The 20,030-nt window shown below is 46.4% G+C and overlaps 1 long non-coding RNA gene across 1 annotated transcript in view; it reads left to right on the top strand.

Annotated features, from left to right (window-relative positions):
• Positions 1 to 20,030, top strand: part of LOC124777605 — a 277,536-nt gene that overhangs the window by 82,960 nt on the left and 174,546 nt on the right. Inside the window, exon 2 of the long non-coding RNA XR_007015756.1 lies at positions 3,053 to 3,067. This is a non-coding gene — a long non-coding RNA (uncharacterized LOC124777605). The remainder of the gene's footprint in view (positions 1 to 3,052; positions 3,068 to 20,030) is intronic.

The following is a 20,030-nucleotide window of genomic DNA, read 5'->3' as shown; positions in this document are numbered from 1 at the left end:
TGTCTGAAGGCAAACACCCTGAAACAATCATCGGAACGGTCCAGGGCGGAGGAAGGAGCGTTATGGTCTAGAGAAAGTTTTCGTGGCATTCCTTTGGTGATCTCGTCATTCTGGAAGGCACCATGGATCAACACAAGTATGCTTCTATCCTTCGTGCCACCACTAAATGCTGTTTGTTTTTCCTCGGCAGAATGGCATCTACCAGCAAGACAATGCAACGTGTAACACAGCTTGCAGTGTAGATCGGTGGTTCGAAGAGCACCAAACTCCACGTATTTAAACCCAATCGATAATCAGTGGGACCACCTCGAGCACAACACAGACCAATACGTTAGACGCCCTATAGGTGGTTTGACAAAATGTTCACGCAGAATTAACATAGAAGTTTGACTGACTGACGTGTCATCACTATGTACCAACCAACCATCGACTGACTGCGCCCTTGTGCGCGACACCTATTTATAGCCGTGCGTGTGGCAGAAATTACGAAACGATAAAATACATCGGTGCTATGTTTTGGATATTGAGACAGAAGATAGAAAAATAAAAAATAAAATATAATCAAGTACTTTTTAAGGAAGAGCTGTTTAATTAGAAAATGGTAAAATAATAGGTACCACTGCATGGGAAAGTGGTTGTAATGTGCGCGGGATTGCCAAAGTTCGAAAATAATTTTCTTTATAGTGAACTATTCTAACTAGTGTGGCGAAACCGGTTTATAGTATTTCGTGACTTTAATTACTTATAAATGATATTTCAGGTAGCTCAAAAAATATAAAACCAGTTACCTATTGTCAGGGTAACAATTCGTTTGATCTCAAAAATGATTATCCCGGCTAATATATGTCGCACCGCTAAAGAAATCTCCACTTGACGTTGTGTAGAAATGTTGTCTGTAAAGTCGTGTGAGTGGGACTAAATTACATATCATTTATCAGATTTTACACAACTGTTACTTAAGATGGATGCACTTTTCCCTAGCAAAGTGAACATTTAGTTACCAAATACTACTCGCGCACAACACTGACGTAGGTCTCCTATTAAAATATGTCATGTAAATCGTCCGAAATAATTAAACTTCATACATCAGCAAATAAGAAATTGATACTACGTAACGTGCTGTGAACACTGTTTTTAAAGATTCAATCTAAGTTGAATTCTGTCTTTTAAAGTAGATTCGGGACCACCGATGCACATTTATTTCCATTCATTTATTTCTAACAACATTTATGTTTGTTAAAATTCTCGATTCTAAACTGCCGCGGAGATATTTTTGCTAAGATGGTGGCGGACAGACGATAGTCAATTTGTCTATTGTTATTCTCGATTTATGTTACCTAGGTAATATATTGAGAAAAACTCTGTAAGCCTTCTATCTCTATTCTTTAGAATTTAAAATCATTTTCAACGATAAATACCGACATATTTTTATACCAGCTACTAGTAAACTCCGCTGTAAGTTACTAGCGCTAATGGCTGCGCTCCTAATCATGGAGCTGAAAATTAATACCTAAAAACATTAATTAGATTGGATTACAACTGAAATAAATACAAATCCACGTCTAGACAATAGCGACTCTATTTTTTCAAATAATAATTAACAATATGTAGTTACAGGTTTTCTCTTTGCAGACCTCACACGTCTCACGTCCGAACAGTTCATCCGTTAGCACAGGAAGAACAACTGAACCACAAAATCACAGATAACAAAATGAAATTATAACTGTCGTTGTTCATGAATGTAGTTCTCTGATAATAGTTTTGATTCACATAGAAGTTAAATTATTACAGAAATAATGAAATAATTATCGTCATTTTTACACGATACAGTCTTTTTTATACGTAGTATCGACAATATTTGTTGAAGTTTGTACAGTTAGTTCATTTTAACATCTTGTGGGTAGAACATAGTGTCGTGGATATTACACTAGAAAAATTAATAAACTACTGTTTCAGAAAAAATATACACCTTTTGCAAGCAGAAAAATCAGTGCCACAAAATTGTAACACTGGATTTTGGAAAGAATTACAACAAAGATTTTCAATACTTATAACTTTTAACATTTTAAATTTTTAGAGAAAGTAAAAGGTTTGCTTGAAAGAGGAGAATGAGGGCTCTCAAGTAAGCTGTGTCAAAGAGTAAGAAATAATTTTTAACGGGGTGAGAATCTGGATAGCATATAGTTTACAGGTATAGTAAAGTATGAACCTTTCTTTAAATAATATATTTCAGCATGAATTATTTACACTATTATCGTAAGCAAATTTTAAATTTCGGAGTGAATAATAAGACGGAGGACCCAAAAAACGGATTGTTGTTATAAAAAATCTATTCATGAACCTTTTTACAAAATTCCTTCAGTCGATTTCAAGGTACTCTCCACTAGATGCGATGCGCTTGTCAAGTCTTTTTTCCGAGTGTTTGAAGCATGTCTGCAACCCCTCAACTTTGATATTGTCCGTGCCCTTTGTGAAGTTGTTTGTAACACATCCACATCATCATAACGCATCCCTTTTAGCGTTTTTTTCATTCGCGGCAGTAGGAAAAAGTTGCATGGGGCTAGGTGTGACGATTACAGAGGGTGGGGAACGACAGACTAGGAGGTTCAAATTCCCTAGCACATTTCGACGAACATCAGTAAAGACAATGATTATGGTCTTCACAGTCGACCTCACTTGATTTGCTTTTTTTAGTCTAGGAAAGTTGGGAGTCTTAAACTAGCTTCACTATTGCTTGGTTTCTGGGGTATGCCTGTAACACCAACTCTCATAACCTGTAAATGACTTTGTTCAAAAAGTCTGGATCACCTTCAGTCTCTGTTGTCACGTTCAAGAACACATTCATACGCATGGATTTTTGCTCTTGTACGAGAAGGCGTGGAAAAAATTTAGCGGCACCATGTCTCACGTGCAAATCCTCACCCAACATCCGCTGCCACGAGCTACAACTCACAGCTGTCTCTGTTGAAATTTGTTCGATCATGAAACGACGATCCGAGTTGATTTTTTTGGCGGATTTTTTCAATGTTTTTCTTGTTTTGCGATGTTGCAGGGCGTCCAGAACGAGGTTGGTCTTTAGCGCTCATCTCACCACATTGAAAGCGTCCAAACCACTCTAAAACTTGTGTGCGGGTCTTACCATCCTCCTGGAAAACGTCTTGAAGCTTTTGGTGAGTCTCTGTTGCCGATTATTTTAGCGGGAAACAAAATTTCACACAAAATCTTTGTTCTTTTGAAGTTTCCAGAGCGACTTCGCAACCAGAACGCGCCAGCAGTCAGAGTAATACAATACTACGCTCACACGTTCACCTGTACACTGACGCCGTCTGCACAGTTGTTTCGTGAAAGTCTGTATCAACCCCATCTAGCAAGAAAAGTCTGTACTACCTCTACGAATGACAACGCCCTCCTCGTAAAATTTAGTGAAATGCTGCGTGGATAGGAATTTAGTAATTTGTTGTATACATGGTATATTCATTATTAATGAAAAGATATCATAAACTAAAAAATTAATATTAGCATCAGTCGTTTCAAGGCACAAAGGAAGCAATGACGTGGTGTAGAAGATAATTTAAAACCTCGGTATGAACATTAGGAGGGTCGTTCAGTACGTAATGCCCCACATTTATTTCTCAGAACATATTCATTGTTAAGAGTCAGAAGTTGGTGACAATAAGCATTAACATGTCTTAGTCATGTCCTATTTTTCTACGTAGTCTCCATCATGTTCTATGACCGTACGCCAACTGTGTGGAAGGGCATGTATTACCTGCTGGTAAAAGCCGTAGACATGTTTTCTCTGCATGACTGGCACTCTCGTCACCTTCAAAGTGTGATCCCCGTAGAGAATCTTCAAGCTCCAACAATTCAGATGAAATGGCCTTTCTTTGAATCTTGTGGTTCGCTATGAGCATTCGTGGAACCCATCGTGAGCACCTCTTTGAATATCCGGGAGTCTCGATCATTGCAGACGCACTTCCAATGCTGACCGACAACTTTAGAGCGAATTGCTGAGTTGCGATGTGCCGGTCAGCATGAATGATAGCATCCGCACGATTCAGCATGTTTGGAGCAGTGACAATGACAAGAAGTCCGGAGCGTGACTGATCACAGAGCTCTGTTTCTGCATTTCCTGCGGCAGTAACTTTCTTTACCCATCGCCCAACTGTACTCCTATCAACTGCAGAATCGCCATACACTGAACACAAAAGATTATGGATGTTCACCACAGTTTCTTTTCTGCACTCAAAAATTCAGCAACAGCACGCTGCTTGTAACATGAGTAGTATGTAGACGCCATTTCGACGCTGTTACTACGGCTCTGCCATCTGTCAGAACGGTTCGAAAGTTCCCTGGCGCACAGAACAAACATCAAATGTGAAGCACCAACAAGGACAATTGTCTATGTATATTAATGGCTTTTTTTAAAAAATGTGGGAAATTACTTACTGAACGACCCTCGTACAACGGGAAAGATGCTACACTTTCTGTCTCTGTCTCTCTCTCTCTCTCTCTCTCTCTCTCTCTCTCTATGGCAAACGCCTACAAGCTAACAATAGTGAATGTTAATAACCAATGTCTGATGTAGCATTAACTCTGACCCTCTGTTTTTTGATGAAGAAGAGAGCAAGATTCCACGCAGAATTCAAGACAAATACTTCCATCTCTGTTTATATGTTCATTTGCTAATTTAATTTTGACTGTTTCCTTAATAACATTACCCCAATAGCTGTAACTGCATGCCAGTATATCAGTGCTGTTATATTCCATTGGACGACTGGTGTTAAGGCAACGTTCTGTATTAGCACATTTTATCTGACGTTGTGAACGTGTGTAACGCTCAGCACACAGGTCCTCCTGTGTCCTGATGATTTGACAACTGCGAGGAATACGATAGACACCCGCCTTACGTATACCAAGATCATCCTTTATTCATCCTAAAAGGGCACTAGTCTTAGATGGTGGTCGGCAAACGCATTTCACATCATATTTTCGTACAATATGACAAATCCAGTTGGAAAAGAGTTCTGCGTAAGGCCAAGAGGTGCCACCTCTGCATGATCATCACTCATGGCTGACGGATAGCGCAACGCACGTCTGATCTGTGTTTCACTACAACCAATCTAACGAAAGGTGACTTCGACATTCCGGAACCGCGCTGCTGCTACGGTCGCAGGTTCGAATCCTGCCTCGGGCATGGATGTGTGTGATGTCCTTAGGTTAGTTAGGTTTAAGTAGTTCTAAGTCTAGGGGATTTAACGTCTGAGGTCATCAGTCCTCTAGACGTAGTACTGCTTAAACCTAACTAACCTAAGGACAGCACACACATCCATGCCGGAGGCAGGATTCGAACCTGCGACCGTATCAGCAGGGCGGTTCCGGACTGAAGAGCCTAGAACCTCTCAGGGTTAGTTAGGTTTAAGTAGTTCTAAGTCTAGGGGACTGATGACCTCAGATTTTAAGTCCTATAGTTCTCAGAACCATTTGAACCATTGTTTTGACTTAGAGATGGCTTTAATTCAGCTGACAAAGTTTCAAGGTGGGCCCTGTTAACCAAGGTACAAAGTAAGCTACCCCTTCACACTGAACCTGAGTGTAACAACTATCAGCCTACACATACAAATAATTGTGAACTGGCTTCTTATAAATGTCTCAAAGGGCAACCAGTTTTACTCCTGATAAACACATGTGTCGCTTTTCGTCTGTAGAAAGATTGCAACGCCATAACATTGTAGAGAATAGCAAGAATGTCTCCATATGATTGAAGATTGTTGAATCGACTGTCACTTGAGCATGAACACAAATAAATGTAACGTATTACGCGTAAATAGGCGGCGAGACGCATTGTAGTTCGATTACACTATTTATAATAAAGAGCAACAACAACAAAATATCTAGGAGAAACCGGCTGTGTCGATTTAAAGTGGAATGAACGCATAAATAAAATTTTAGAAATAATACAAGACAGTTTGAGGTTCCCTGGAAGAACGTTAAGGAAATGTAATTCATTCGCTGAGGAAATGCTGCACAAAACGTTCGCTTGCTCGTCAGTCTGGGTCTCTTACCTGGTTCGATTAATAGACGAGGTGGAGAATATCCAACGAAGAACGGCGCGTTTCGCCATTCCACTGGCACCGCTACAGCGAAGGCAATGTTGAAGGTCCGAGAGAGTAGGTTCCAGTGTGAGTGGTCCAACATATTTCTTCTACTTGCATACGTATAACGAAATGATCGTGAAGATGAAACCACATAAATTACAGTTCACGGCCAACAGCCGTCCTTCCCACAAACCACTGACGAATGATGGAACTGGGAAATGGGTGGAGGGAGGAGGGGGCCGAAGAAATTGATTGCGGTCTCAGAAGCACCTCTAGCAATGTATCCTAAGATAGCTTGTGGTGTGAAGACATATTCTTCACATGTTGTGAGCCCTAAATTCAGTAACTAAAAGAAAGGTTACCGCATGTCAAAAACCGAACTTCTCCTCCAGGCCCTAGAGAGATGTCGACCGACCGCCATGTCATCTTCTTCCATTCGACATCAGGCAAATGCGGTATGAAGAGGCACGCGATCAGCTCTCCAGACCGTTTTGCCGACTTTCCGGACCTTGGAGCTGCTATTTATCATTCATGTAGCTTCTCAATTGGGATAGTATAGCTGAGTACACCCCGAACCAGTCCTTCCACCAAGGAAAAATCCTTGGCAGTACCAGGAATCAAACACGGGTCCTCTGCACCTCAGAAGTCCGTACTCTCCATTATTTTTTCCTTCTGTCAATCTGTTTCTTCGTCTTTTTGTCTTTATCAGTTTCATACGAATCTCGCATAACATGGCTCAAATTTAATCGATGAGACATTCACTCAGCTATTTTTTTTTTTAATCATAGATGATACACAGTCCCGTGGCCTAATACCGTTTACAGGACACCTTTGTGAAATGTATGCCAAGAATATTTCTAGACCTAAAGAACACTAAACGGCGAGTAAAATGAAAGCGCTTTTTAACGTACAACTTTGAAGTTTGAGAGTCTTAGCGAACTAAATTTTTATTTATCACTAGGATACACATACTCTGCAATTTACAGCAATATTTAAACACTAATGTACACAACAAATATGCAAGAACTCTGGTCTCAGTTGACCTTACGCAGTGATGTGAAGAGAGTCTATCCATTCTAGTGTTGTTGGAGACGCATTGTTCGTATCCTTCCAGTCTCCACTAAAACATCTCTTGGGAAACTGAGGAGTCTGAGGTCCTCACTTGTATATGGAGGACTTCCGTGTCAACATCGGATTCTGTTCAGTTGACATCATGTTCGTCTAGGCAGTTGCAAGCGTGATATACGTGTGGGATCTTCAAGGCCACAACGACGTATCCTGGTGTTGTTTTTCCACCTCTCCTTCCATATATCTTAAAACTTGAGTGACTGAATTAACGAGTTGTCCAGAACGGTTTCCATTAGTTGCAACGCGTGCTGGTGGACTGAACGCAATTTCCTGGACAGGTGGCCTATTCCCATTCACGGTTCACTGCTTCCTGTCGTCACAAATGTGGTATAGCAATATTACTGAGAGCCGACAGTCAAGGTGCAGGAGTTGATCTCAAGGTGCCCGTATTGATTCTCCAAATGAAAAACCAACTTACAGACATGAACACCCTTCTCACATACTGGTGCGCAATATTCAGCGACATAATATGCAAGAGACAAGGCCGTTGTGCGGAAATTGTCACCTCGAACCCCCCAAGAAGTCCCATAACAGAAGTGCCTTCTAGTAACTGGTTTGCTAAGCTATTGTTGGGGTGGAAAGCTATCACTTTAGTTTTTGTAGGGGTAGGTCACAATCTCCAATTTCTATAATAATCACTAACTAGTCTCAGGTCTTGTGTGAGCACATTTTCTCTGTCCTCTAGGCGTTTACTTTGAAATGTAATGGCAGTATCATCTGCGTAGCAGAACTTCCTGGGTACAGTTTGTGACGTGTCAGAGTTATACAGGGTGTTCGGAAATTCCCGTTACCAACTCTTAGGACTTGTAGAGAGTAGTGAGTACCAGGATTAGACAGTAACCCATATCCGGAGACGTACAATTTCCGATCTACGACGGTTGCAAGTGTGGTAGCAGCGCGGTCTAGGGCGCCTTGTCACAGTCCGTGCGTCTCATCCCGTCGGAGGTTCGAGTCCTCCCTTGGACATGGGTGTGTGTGATGTCCATAGAGTAAGTTAGAGTAAGTAGTGTGTAGACTTAGGGACCGATGACCTCAGCAGTTTGGTCCCATAAGACGTGCACTACGTCAGACGGTCACCTGATGTCATTTAACATTTGTTTTTGCGAGACCTAATCAATGCCTGTGCGTCTCCCATACAGTAAACATGGTTTGGTACAATTTTTCAGAATACAAAAACATGCTCCTTGTGTAAGCCAAAGCTCAATGTAACGGAAGTCTTGCTGTTCGGCTGTAAAACGAACGTTTTCCGTAAAGTAGCAAGCCATTCCACAAAAATTTTGCGCAAGTTGGGCAGTGAGCCGACAAATTTTCGGAGATGTCTCAACAGACGACAGATGGGTAGGGTGAGCTGGTCCAGCCGCGTATCCGCAGCGATCATGCTTCATGGGATTTTTTTTCATGCTTTCATTTACAAATATAGCCAGTTTCCTAACACGTTAACGGGCCAACAGCTACAATTACAATTTCTACTTGCTAGATTTACAGTGTTAACTACTTCACAACATTTTCTACTTTATAATGTTAGGTAATTTTTACAGGTTGAGCCATTTCTTCTTGCTCGACAAAGCTACCACCATACTCTGTTTACGATGTTCAGTGTATCTGAAGGGCACTTGGCCTCGACGGCGAGTTTCCGTCCCTGGCAATTGGAGCGTCTACTGCTACTATCTAGAAAACACAGCATTTGTTCTTCTTTATTCTCCCACACCTTCCACCTTTGACTACAACTACGTCTGTTACTACCACTAAAAAAAGATACCATAGCTATATTTCTGTAATCGAGCCTTCGTTGTACTATATTGTTGCATTAAGCACCTCACCCTGTTCCGCGAGAGGGCAGCACCGACCATAAAGACGACCGAATCCTACCCACGGCGGAAGTCGCGACACGCGCCGTTTCAGCAATTAATGAAGTCGTTCTAAGCTTTTACTGAAATGACATTGGAGAAGCTGTTCAAAATCGTGAACTGACCCTGGACTATAAGTAGGACACTTACATTCCTAGACGTGTATTCCTGCCTCATTTCTGCAGTCGTTTCTAAATATACAATGCACTCTAGCACGACGTGCATTTCTCCATATCCTCACGCCGGCACGGCTTTTTCCCCCATCCTCCAACGATATGATGGACAGGACCACGACCGGTCAGAAAGTGCGTAATTCTCCTTGTTTAAGAAGTTTAATTTTAGATCTGTCTCTTATATTGGGGAGCCATATACCCGCCTACCGGCCTCTTCATTATCCTAACATTTCCGCCATAGGTGTAGCCCTCTTTCCTTAATTAGGTTTACGCTATGTGTGCGCGCACCCAGTATACCCTGAACTATATCGTAATACTGTTTCCGCAGCCAGTAGTGTGTCACTTGCTGTCTAATGGAGCCGGCCGGTGTGGCCGGGCGGTTCTAGGCGCTTCAGTCTGGAACCATGCGACCGCTACGGCCGCAGGTTCGAATCCTGCCTCTGGCATGGATGTGTGTGATGTCCTTAGGTTAGTTAGGTTTAAGTATTTCTAGGTTCTAGGGGACTGATGCCCTCAGATGTTAAGTCCCATAGTGCTCAGAGCCATTTGAACCATTTCTCTAATGGACAAAGGCAATGGATAAAGTACCGTAATCGTCAGTAACGCACTCGTATGAGAAGTTCGATAAGCAACGGTTGAACTTAACAGTACACATCTCTGCACTCTCCGCACGGCCATGACAGGCCTCACCCACGTGACCCCAACCAACAGAGCAGTACCCCACAATCGGCGTGAATACAACATTGTGATATAACGCGACAATATCCGGTGATAAGTGAAACTTGCTTTGCCCTATATTTATCAGTTTATTTAGCACCTTGGGTTCTCGTTTTGCTACGTCGTCGATGTGGGAGGCAAAGTTCCAACGTTCATCCACGGTCATCCTGAGATATTTGGCCTCCGGCTGACAGCGAACTGTTGTATTACTGGCCCGTATTATTCGCATGATCGCCGGATTTGACTCTTATTGATTACCTTTTGTAGGGTCGTATGCGAAGTTTAATTTAAGAGACTCCTGAAGAGACAGGACGATCAGCTGGCACGAGTTTTGGCCGTTGCTCTAGGAACTGAAGAGACAACGGGCGGGATGGAGAGTGTGTACCAGTACACACTTCGTAAGTACAATGTCAGTCGCAACGTTGGTGGTTGTCGCATCGAGTCACTGTTGTAATGCATAAGTACCGTTCTGTACGTACAGTATCCTGGGCCCTGTTTCTGTTCTGGAAGGATGTATACACGTGATGTTTCAGTGTCAGTACAAACAAATGTGCTTAAATGATAGGTGGATGTTTCTTTATGTTTCCCTTCGAATTGTTAGCTAATAAATGTACTGCGTCACGCCTAGTTCAGTATTTCAGACAGAAACGGATGAGCTAAACATCTGGACTGAAACGGTACGTTTCCTGTTCAAAATATTATGTACTCACTCCCCTCTACAATGCAAAAAAATTGTAATGGAAATTTCCGATCATCCTGTGTATAACAACAGTGGGGCAGAACGGACCCTTATGGTAGACTATTTCTGATTGTATATAAATTGCTCGTTTTTTCATTGAGGCAGACACGGAAATTTAGAGAACCAGCATTTCAGGCTGACTGCAGTATAATTTTACTGCCGCCAACTTATATTTCGCGGAAAGGCCACAAAGACAAGATAAGAGAGATTACGGCTCGTACAGAGGCATATAGGCAGTCATTTTTCCCTCGCTCTGTTTGGGAGTGGAACAGGGAGAGAAGATGCTAGTTGTGATACGAGGTACCCTCCGCCACGCACCGTATGGTGGATTGCGGAGTATGTATGTAGATGTAGATGTAAATGAAATAACGATTTTTCAACATGCTAGACAGCAGCGTTGCCAGTTTTAAGCAAGTGAATGAAACGTAGGAAAATACGTTCGTTTCGAACGGAATGTGGCAACTCTGCTCCGCGTACTCTTTCCAGAATGTAAACCCGAAAACAATTTTGAACAGAGTGTAGAGACGTCGCTGTGTCGGCCCGACGCCGGCGCTCCTCCGTGGTGTGGGGCCGCTGGTCGCAGCCCGATGTGGGCCGCCGGCCTGGTTAGCTGGCAGCCCCAGGTCAAGGCACGGATCTGCGCGGCGCTCAGCCGCAGCACGCGCTGCTCGTCTCCCGTGTCCACAGCGGCGGCCAGGAGAACTTCTGGTCGCTGTACAGCCCCTGACACAGCATCTTTTCCCTTACAGGGGGCGGACAAGACCATGGAAACGGTTCAAACGGCTCTGAGAACTATTGGACTTAACATCGGAGGTCATCAGTCCCCTAAAACTCACAACTACTTAAACCTAACTAAACTAAGGAGGTCACACACATCCATGCCCGAGGCAGGATTCGAACCTGCGACCGTAGCAGTCGCGGGGTTGCGGACTGAAGCGCCTAGAACTGCTCGGCTACTGCGGCCGGCCCACTATGGAAACTCCGCATATACTTTACCGTGCCTAATACAGTGCACGAGAACCGTTGGCATTCAGAATGGCTTTCAGTCGTCTCCTAGTGGATAAATACAGATTCTCTACGCATTTCAAGGGAATCTTATACCGTTATTCCAGCAAAATTGTAGCAAGCTCGGAAAACGATGATGGAAGTAGATAGCGATCACGCACAGTTCTCTCCAACGTAACTTTGTGTTCTGCCTTACGGCAGGTCTGGTCATGGGGGAAGCCTCGTCAGAGAGGTCCACCGCATGAGCGTCTAGGGAAGTGATTCCAGCGGTGGCTTCCCATTGCCTTCCACAAAAAAAAAAAAAAAAAAAAAAACTCCTACGCAGCCGGGAATCGAACCCGGGCCTCTTGGCGTGACAGACCGCCCCGCTAACCACTCAGCTATTTTTTTTTTTTAGAACTGATTTTGTTCTATATTGTTTGCTGCATTTGTTTGGGGCGGGCGTCCGATGACACCTGTTCAAGTTCTTTGTTGATCCGTTCAGTCAGTTTTTTGTTACAGTGGGTAGCTAACCCTCTGACCGAGCACGCTGAGCTACCGTGCCGGCTATTATTGGGGCGGTCACTTCTCTCCAAAGCAGACCACAAAAGCTCATTAATATTGAGATCTGATAACTGTAGTGGCGAGGAGACATGCAACAGTTCAACAGTGTACTCACAAAACCAGTCCTGCGCGATGCGAAATGTGTGAAGAACGGCCCTGTCGACTAGGAACACAGCGTCGCCATTGGGGAACAACGATTGTACTGTTGGATACACGTAATCACCCAAAATGGAGAAAGATCTTTGTCAGCAATGCGACCCTGCAGAAAAATCATGGGAGCCCCGGAATACCACCATGTATCTGCCCAGATCATCATCAAACAACCGCCGCGTGGGATTAGCCGAGCGGTCTAGAGCGCTGCAGTCATGGACTGTGCGGCAGGTCCCGGCGGAGTTTCGAGTCCTCCCTCGGGCATGGGGGACAATTTAGGTTAAGTAGTGTGTAAGCTTAGGGACTGATGACCTTAGCAGTTAAGTCTCATAAGATTTCACACACATTTTTTTGCACATCAAACAACTGCTGCAATTCACTCTTGGGACGTAAACTCGGCCGGAAGTTGGAAACAGTGTGAAGCAAGATTCATCCAACCAAATGACATTCTTTCATTGACCCTTAGTCCAGGTTTTATTGCTTGGGCACGACGTTTTCCTGTTATGGGCTTTCGCATTGTGTATGAATGGTTTTGAGATTCCAACACGCCTGCAATTCCCAGCTTCTTGAGCTCCCTTCGTGTTGTTTTGGTCCTGACAGGTTTCGCGAGTGCGACATTCGTTTCTGCAGTGTTCTTTCAGTTGTTGTCCTCTTTATCTTTTGTCGCAATCCTCCTTAGTGATCGTCTGCCATCCTCTTAATCTTTCGTCGCAATCTCCTTTAGTGATCGTCTGTCACAATCACTCAACACACTCTTCCACACGCGTTGTGACTCAGCGGCTGATGTTTTTCCGTATGTGGTCTAAATATTCGATTGGTTCCTCTTGAAACACCAAACAATTCGGGTACCTTGGTCACGGAAGCACCCAGTGTGCGAGCACTGACAGTTTGCGCACGTTCGAAGTCAGTCAGATCCGGCACAATGCTCTCGTAACTACACAGCACACTGTTTAGACAACGACTGACACTTGCAACGTATTCTGAGGACTTTGCGCGGATAGTCAAAAATTACAGCGAAACCTGCAGTTTCGGGTACGATCTGCATTTATGTTTTAGGAAGCGTTTCTCGCAGCGTTTTCATGTCTTTGTCCAACTCCTGTATTTGACACTAGTAACTGATTTCACTAGTTGACCGCCGATTGTTTACTCAAAGGACATAGAATCCTTTAGGTTATTTATGCGTATTACAGTGCATTTGCAGGCTTTGATAACGATCTCAAAGACTTTGCACCAAGAGTTGAACTTCTTCAGATCCTACTGCACAACCCAAGAATATTTTAGTTAAGCGACCTTCCTATGTGATGTGGGAATAGCCTCCGAGTTTATTTAGCAGGTCTCTTATCGAAACTTCCTGGCAGATTAAAACTGTGTGCCACACTGAGACTCGAACTCGGGACCTTTGCCTTTCGCGGGTAAGTGTTCTACCATCTGAGCTACCGAAGCAAGACTCACGCCCCGTCTTCACAGCTTTACTTCTACCAGTACCTCGTCTCCTGCCTTCCAAACTTTACAGAAGCTCTCCTGCGAAACTTGCAGAATTAGTACTCCTGAAAGAAAGGATATTGTGGAGACATGGCGTGAGTAGTACTTGGGTAGCTCAGACAGTCCGGCTTTCGCCGCCGTGCAGTGCGGACGTGTTGTTATTTCCGCCTGCGGAGCGCGCGCGCTCGCTGTTGTTTACATTTCAGCGGCCGTCACTTACGTGTCGCTTACGTGCACTAGAACCATGGCCAACCGTTTTCGAAAATCAACTTTACGTTTCAACTTCTGCAACGACTACGCACGACCAAAGGCCTTGGAAGTGGAACGCTTCCTACGCGACGTTGCTAAGATCCCAGCTTCTGACATCTTGGGCATCCATTTGTCCATATTAAGCAGTACTGTGTACGTCAAAGTCGTCAATGACGCGGTATGTGAAAGAATACTTCGTGACAGCAACCATGGATTACGCTTTTGCCACGCCGACGGCAATGTCGGAGCGGTCACTGTCGACCATGCCGGCTTAGGAATGCGCACCATACGAGTTTTCGAACTCCCGTTCGAGCTTCCAGCGGAAGACGTTATCGCGGCTTTCCGCCCCTATGGCACTGTACATGGCCACACTGCCGAACGCTGAGCGCAATTCCAAACGTACCCTGTTCTTAACGGTGTACGGCAGATCACCATCGACCTCCATCGCCACGTGCCATCTTACCTGCAAATTAGCGGGTGCCGCGCGGTTGTCATATACGACGGCCAACCCAAGACCTGTTCCGGGTGCGGCAAAGAAGGCCACCTCAGATCTGAGTGTCTTCAGCGACGAATCACCCAATTGCCAGCCGCTACCGTGGCACCTCCGGCTCCGACGACGGTTTTACCGATCACCTACGCATCGGCGCTCTGTTCTCCTCCCACCGGCCGCCGCCCATCGGACCATGCACCGGTGACCCTTCCAGCTGCTACGGATACCGCTGGGGCCGACGCGTCGCGCTCAAAGCCTGACGCTACTCCGGCGCCACTACCAACAGCGACGACTTCCGACACCCATCCGCCTGAACATATGGACGCCCCTTCATTTGACGTTCCCGCGACGGCCTTCCTCTCAGAGCGACGCGACTCCCTCCCGTCTTCCGACACGGAGGGACGAACCCGCAAACAACGTTCACCTAAGAGGCGCAAGAGGAGGCGCCGTACGGTCTCGGAACGAGACGGATCACCACCTCCCGATGCTCCAGAGGCCGTCCGACCCGACGAGGCCTCGGAGAACCTACACGACGATATGAATGACGACAACATGACGCCGACTGTGGATACGTCGATGCCTACTCTACTGGCTCGCTCAGGTGCTCCTGAACCAATGGACTCCACAGATGCGACTGCCGCCGAGACGTCCTCTGCCCCTACGACCGAAGTGGAACGTACGACCATCACAACGACAACGCCTTCAATGGTGTGGAGTGAGGACGTCGATGAGGAGCCGGACCACACGCTGGGGACAGAGTTACCCCAGACGGAAGCATCGTTACGCCGCTGATAATGCCGTCAGGTGGCGTACGGCACGACTCACCGTTGCCTCGTCCCTCTTCCTCCTCCGCCGGTGGAGTTCCCCTCCACGGCGGGTTACGGCTCCAAACCTACCGAATAGCGACGATCAACACTAACACCATTAGCTCACCCGTGAAACTTCAACTGCTGCGAGGGATGATATGGGCGTCGGACGTCGATATCGCACTACTACAGGAAGTACACCTGGCCACACTACCAGACGTCGCGGGATATAACACTTATCCTTCTCCTGGTGACCACCTGGGACGCGGCGTAGCCATCTACGCCAGAGAAGGCATTCCAGTGGCCGATATCACATACCTTCCATCTGCCAGAGGCATGGCCGTCACCGTCATGGGGACACGTATCATCAACATTTACGCTCCGTCAGGCTCCACCCGCAGACGCGACAGGGCCCTCTTCTATTCAGAAGAAATCGCTCCTTTGTTTCTTGGACGCTGCGACCATTACTTGCTTGGGGGTGATTTTAATTGTGTCTTGCACCCTAAAGATCAAGTGCCCCACTACAACACCTGTCAAGAACTGCGTCTTGTCGTCCGAGATCTGTTGCTCCGCGACACTTGGGAAGTTCGGCACGGCGACGCGCCTGGACATACTTACCAGACGAGTCACTCCGCGAGCCGCCTTGATAGAATTTACGTCTCTCGGGAACTCACACCTGCAGTCCAAGGTGCAGAACTTTGGCCCCTGGCCTTTTCGGACCACTGTGCCTACATCTGCAACATTCTCTTCCCCAAGCAAGTGGTCTGGCGTAGTCGTGCACCGTGGAAGCTAAACACCTCCCATCTTCATGACCCCGAATGTCTTCAACGTGTTACCGAGACATGGGCCACCTGTGAACGTCGCTTACCTAAATACTGCACGACCTTGACCTGGTGGCTAGAATGTGCCAAACCTGCCATTCGACGTACTTTGATTCAATATGGAAAGGAAGTTGCTACGTGGCGCCGGCACACTACTGACTATTTCTACGCCGTTCTCCGCGACCTGGACGCCCAACCGCCCACCCCCGACACCCAGAGGGAACGCAGCAGGATTAAGGCGCAAATTGTAACTTTGACACGCCGTAGACTGCAGGGGGCTATGGTGCGAACCCGACGTCAAGATTCGGCGGAACAAGAACATCCGACCATGCATCATATCGCCTCCGATAGGAAACATCGACGACGACAACTCATCACCGAGATCACCACCTGTCGCGGCCAGCACGTCACTTGCCAGGACGAAATCGTCAGTGCCTTTGTCGACCACTACCGCACAATGTACCAGGAGGAGACTACCAGCAACCACGCTGAGGAGTCTGTGTTACCACACGTAACTCGCACCCTCACCAGCGACGAAGCGGACGAGCTGCTGGAGCCCATTACGCGTGACGAAATCCACGATGCAATCAAAAAAGGTGCTCTGAATAAGTCACCTGGCGTCGACGGATTGCCGATAGAATTTTATCGCGCTTTCTTCACACTAATGGCATCACGGTGGACAACGATGTTTAATGAACTGCTGACAATGGGGAACGCCGTACCGCCGTCCTTCGTCACGGGAATTATTATACCCATCCACAAACCGACACCAGGTGTGACGACAGCACATTACCGTCCCCTGACTCTGCTTAACGCAGACTGTAAAATTTTTACACGCCTACTGGCAACGCGATGCCGCAAGATCCTGCCTAGCATTCTATCCCCGGAACAGACAACTCCGGGCGGCTCAGTTAATATACAAACGGCCACAGGAGAATGTCGCGATTTAATTGCACTGGCAGCGGCGTGCAGACTCCGCGCCGCAGTGGTTGCCATTGATTTTGACAGCGCATTCGACAAATTGCGGCATCTTTTTCTGTTCTCAGTGATGAACCGCATGGGTTTTCCACCAGCCTTCATCGACGTGATCCGGCGCCTGTACGGCACCGCCGAATCTCTGATTCAGGTTAACGGCCGTGTGGCGGGACCAGTGGCAATCCGGCGTTCCCTACGGCAAGGCTGACCACTTTCGACACTACTGTATGCCATAAGCCTGGAGCCACTCATCGGGAGTCTGACGAGCCACCTTTCTGGTCTCACTTTGCGACAGCACAGTTTTCGATGTCGTGCGTATGCGGACGACCTCCTCCTCTTGATCTGCTCACGGAGTGAAACACACACGGTACTTGATTTGATATCAACGTACGGCACTGCAGCGGGCAGTAACATGAATGTGGCTAAATCCGCGGCGATGCCCATTGGACGCGGCCTCTCACACGAAGACTTAGCACCTCTCCCGTGTGTACAACAACTACGATATCTTGGTATCATTTTCACCTCCACCGTGCGCCACTCCGCTGCCATCAATTTTCGGCGTGCACTCCAAACTATCCGCACGACGGTGCGACAAAATCTTCTCCGACGACTCGATTCTTTACAACGTGTCCAATACCTCAATCAACATGTGGCGGCCAAAATGGTCCACATCGCACAGGTCCTCCCGCTGCCATCAACTATTGGACGCAGCCTCCAGGCTGCCCTTGGATACTTCCTTACGGCCGGTACGATCTTTAAGGTCCGCTGCGACACGCTCACCCTTCCCCCGCGAGCAGGAGGCCTCGGCCTTGTCAATGTACGACTCCGAGCGGCGTCCTTGTACATGTCCACCACGCACAAGCAGTGGCACGGGGGCACCTCCCTTACGCGCAGCTTGCTGGAAATTCTTGTGCCCGCGACCATAACACCACCAGTACCAGTCGGACACATCAAGCACCATTTGACGCACATTTCTGATTTCATCGTCAACTTCAGTTATGCTCACACACACTTACCGACCACGCGTTCTCCTCGACCTAAAGATTTTTACACCCCTCTCCTTCGTTCCATATTCAGCAACAATATCGAACTGAGACATCCGTCCACGCGGTGGCCAACGGTTTGGCGTCACATCCACCAGCCTTTTCTTCCCTCCAACGTCCGGGCAACATGGTACCAAGTCGCAAATGAAAAATTCGCCACAAATCATCGCCTTCACGCCATCGGACTACAGGACTCTCCACTTTGTTCCATTTGCCACCTCGTGGATGACGATGTCCATCAACTGACTTGTACTGCCACCAGTGACGTCTGGAAACTTGCCCGACAGTTCGTTGCCTGTTACCTCCGCGTTCCGCCGGACTCGAATGACCCACGGACTTTTATCCATCCTGAGAATACTTATTTCCCCGCCTCCAAAAATCATGCGATTGTATGGGTCAAGGGATGGACGATCACCTACATGTATAATGGTGGCGACAAATCACGCCTTGATTTCTGGCAGTACTTACAAACCGCCCACAGTGAAGTCGAACAGCGACCACGCTACCGCGCCTTCTTCGCCAATTACCTACACGCGATCTTTACTTCACCCCCGCTCAGTTGGATGATGCCACACGCCGACAGCACTCCCGCCCCCCCTGCTGACATCTGAGACTCCCCGCGCTACTTTCTACATTGTAACCCACAGTGGAATAGGCGCATGGACACGCGCCTCCTTTCTTTAATGCACTACCCCAGACAACACTGGTCTTTCCCTCACTCCACTGTATATTGCTTCACACCTCTTAGATTACATCAGACTTATTATTCTTTTTTTCCCTACACCATGTTCATAAAAAAAAAAAATTCCTCGCCTTGTACGAGTATATTGTCTTGTGTTATTTTCGCCGGAAGGATGGCATTTCTGTTGTATTTAAGTTTGTACCAATAAAGATCTTTTTTTTCATTTACCCTTTTCCTGGTAAAAAAAATATAAATAAAAAAATAAATAAATCAAAAAGCTACTTAGAGGGAGTGATTCAGGGACGGGAGGGGGGAGACATCGCGGCCAGGCCTCGGGTTTCGACCCCTGCCCGCCTTGTCTCCACCTACCCATATCTGAACACTCTTAAAATAAAAAGTGGTCAAAAAAAAAGATGGTAGAGCACTTGCCCGCGAAAGGAAAAGGTCCCGAGTTCGAGTCTCGGTCCAGCACATAGTTTTAATCTGCCAGGAAGTTTCATATCAGCGCACACTCCGCTGCAGAGTGAAAATCTCATTCTGGAAACATCCCCTAAGCTGTGGCTAAGCCATGTCTCCATAATATCCTTTATTTCAGGAGTACTAGTTCTGCAAGGTTCGCAGGAGAACTTTTGTAAAGTTTGGAAGGTCGAAGACGATATACTGGTAGAAGTAAATCTGTGAGGATGGGGGGTGAGTCGCGCTTGGGTAGCTCAGATGGCAGAGCACTTGCCCGCGAAAGGTAAAGGTCCCGAGTTCGAGTCTCGGTCCGGCGCATAGTTTTAATCTGCCAGGAAGTTTCATATCAGCGCACACTCCGCTGCAGAGTGAAAATCTCATTCAGGTCTCTTATCATTTACAGTGTCATCCCGCACATGTGATTCCGAAGATTAACGGTCCTGAGAACGCCATGCCTCACCAATCTTCGTTAAGACATCAGTTTTTACTAGCCGGCAGAGCCAAGAGGCGCAGCACGAACTTGATCTCTGTTGACTATTGTCTGGATGCTGTGAACGAATGAAGCGTGCTGGGTATTGCACAATCTGTGCTTGATAAGTTTGTATTGACTGTCATGAAAGAGTTGT

Source organism: Schistocerca piceifrons, chromosome 2, assembly GCF_021461385.2.
Source record: "Schistocerca piceifrons isolate TAMUIC-IGC-003096 chromosome 2, iqSchPice1.1, whole genome shotgun sequence".
NCBI classification, from domain to species: Eukaryota; Metazoa; Arthropoda; class Insecta; order Orthoptera; family Acrididae; genus Schistocerca; species Schistocerca piceifrons.
The sequence above is the reverse complement of the archived record's forward strand: the minus strand, read 5'-3'. Positions and strand labels throughout refer to the sequence as shown.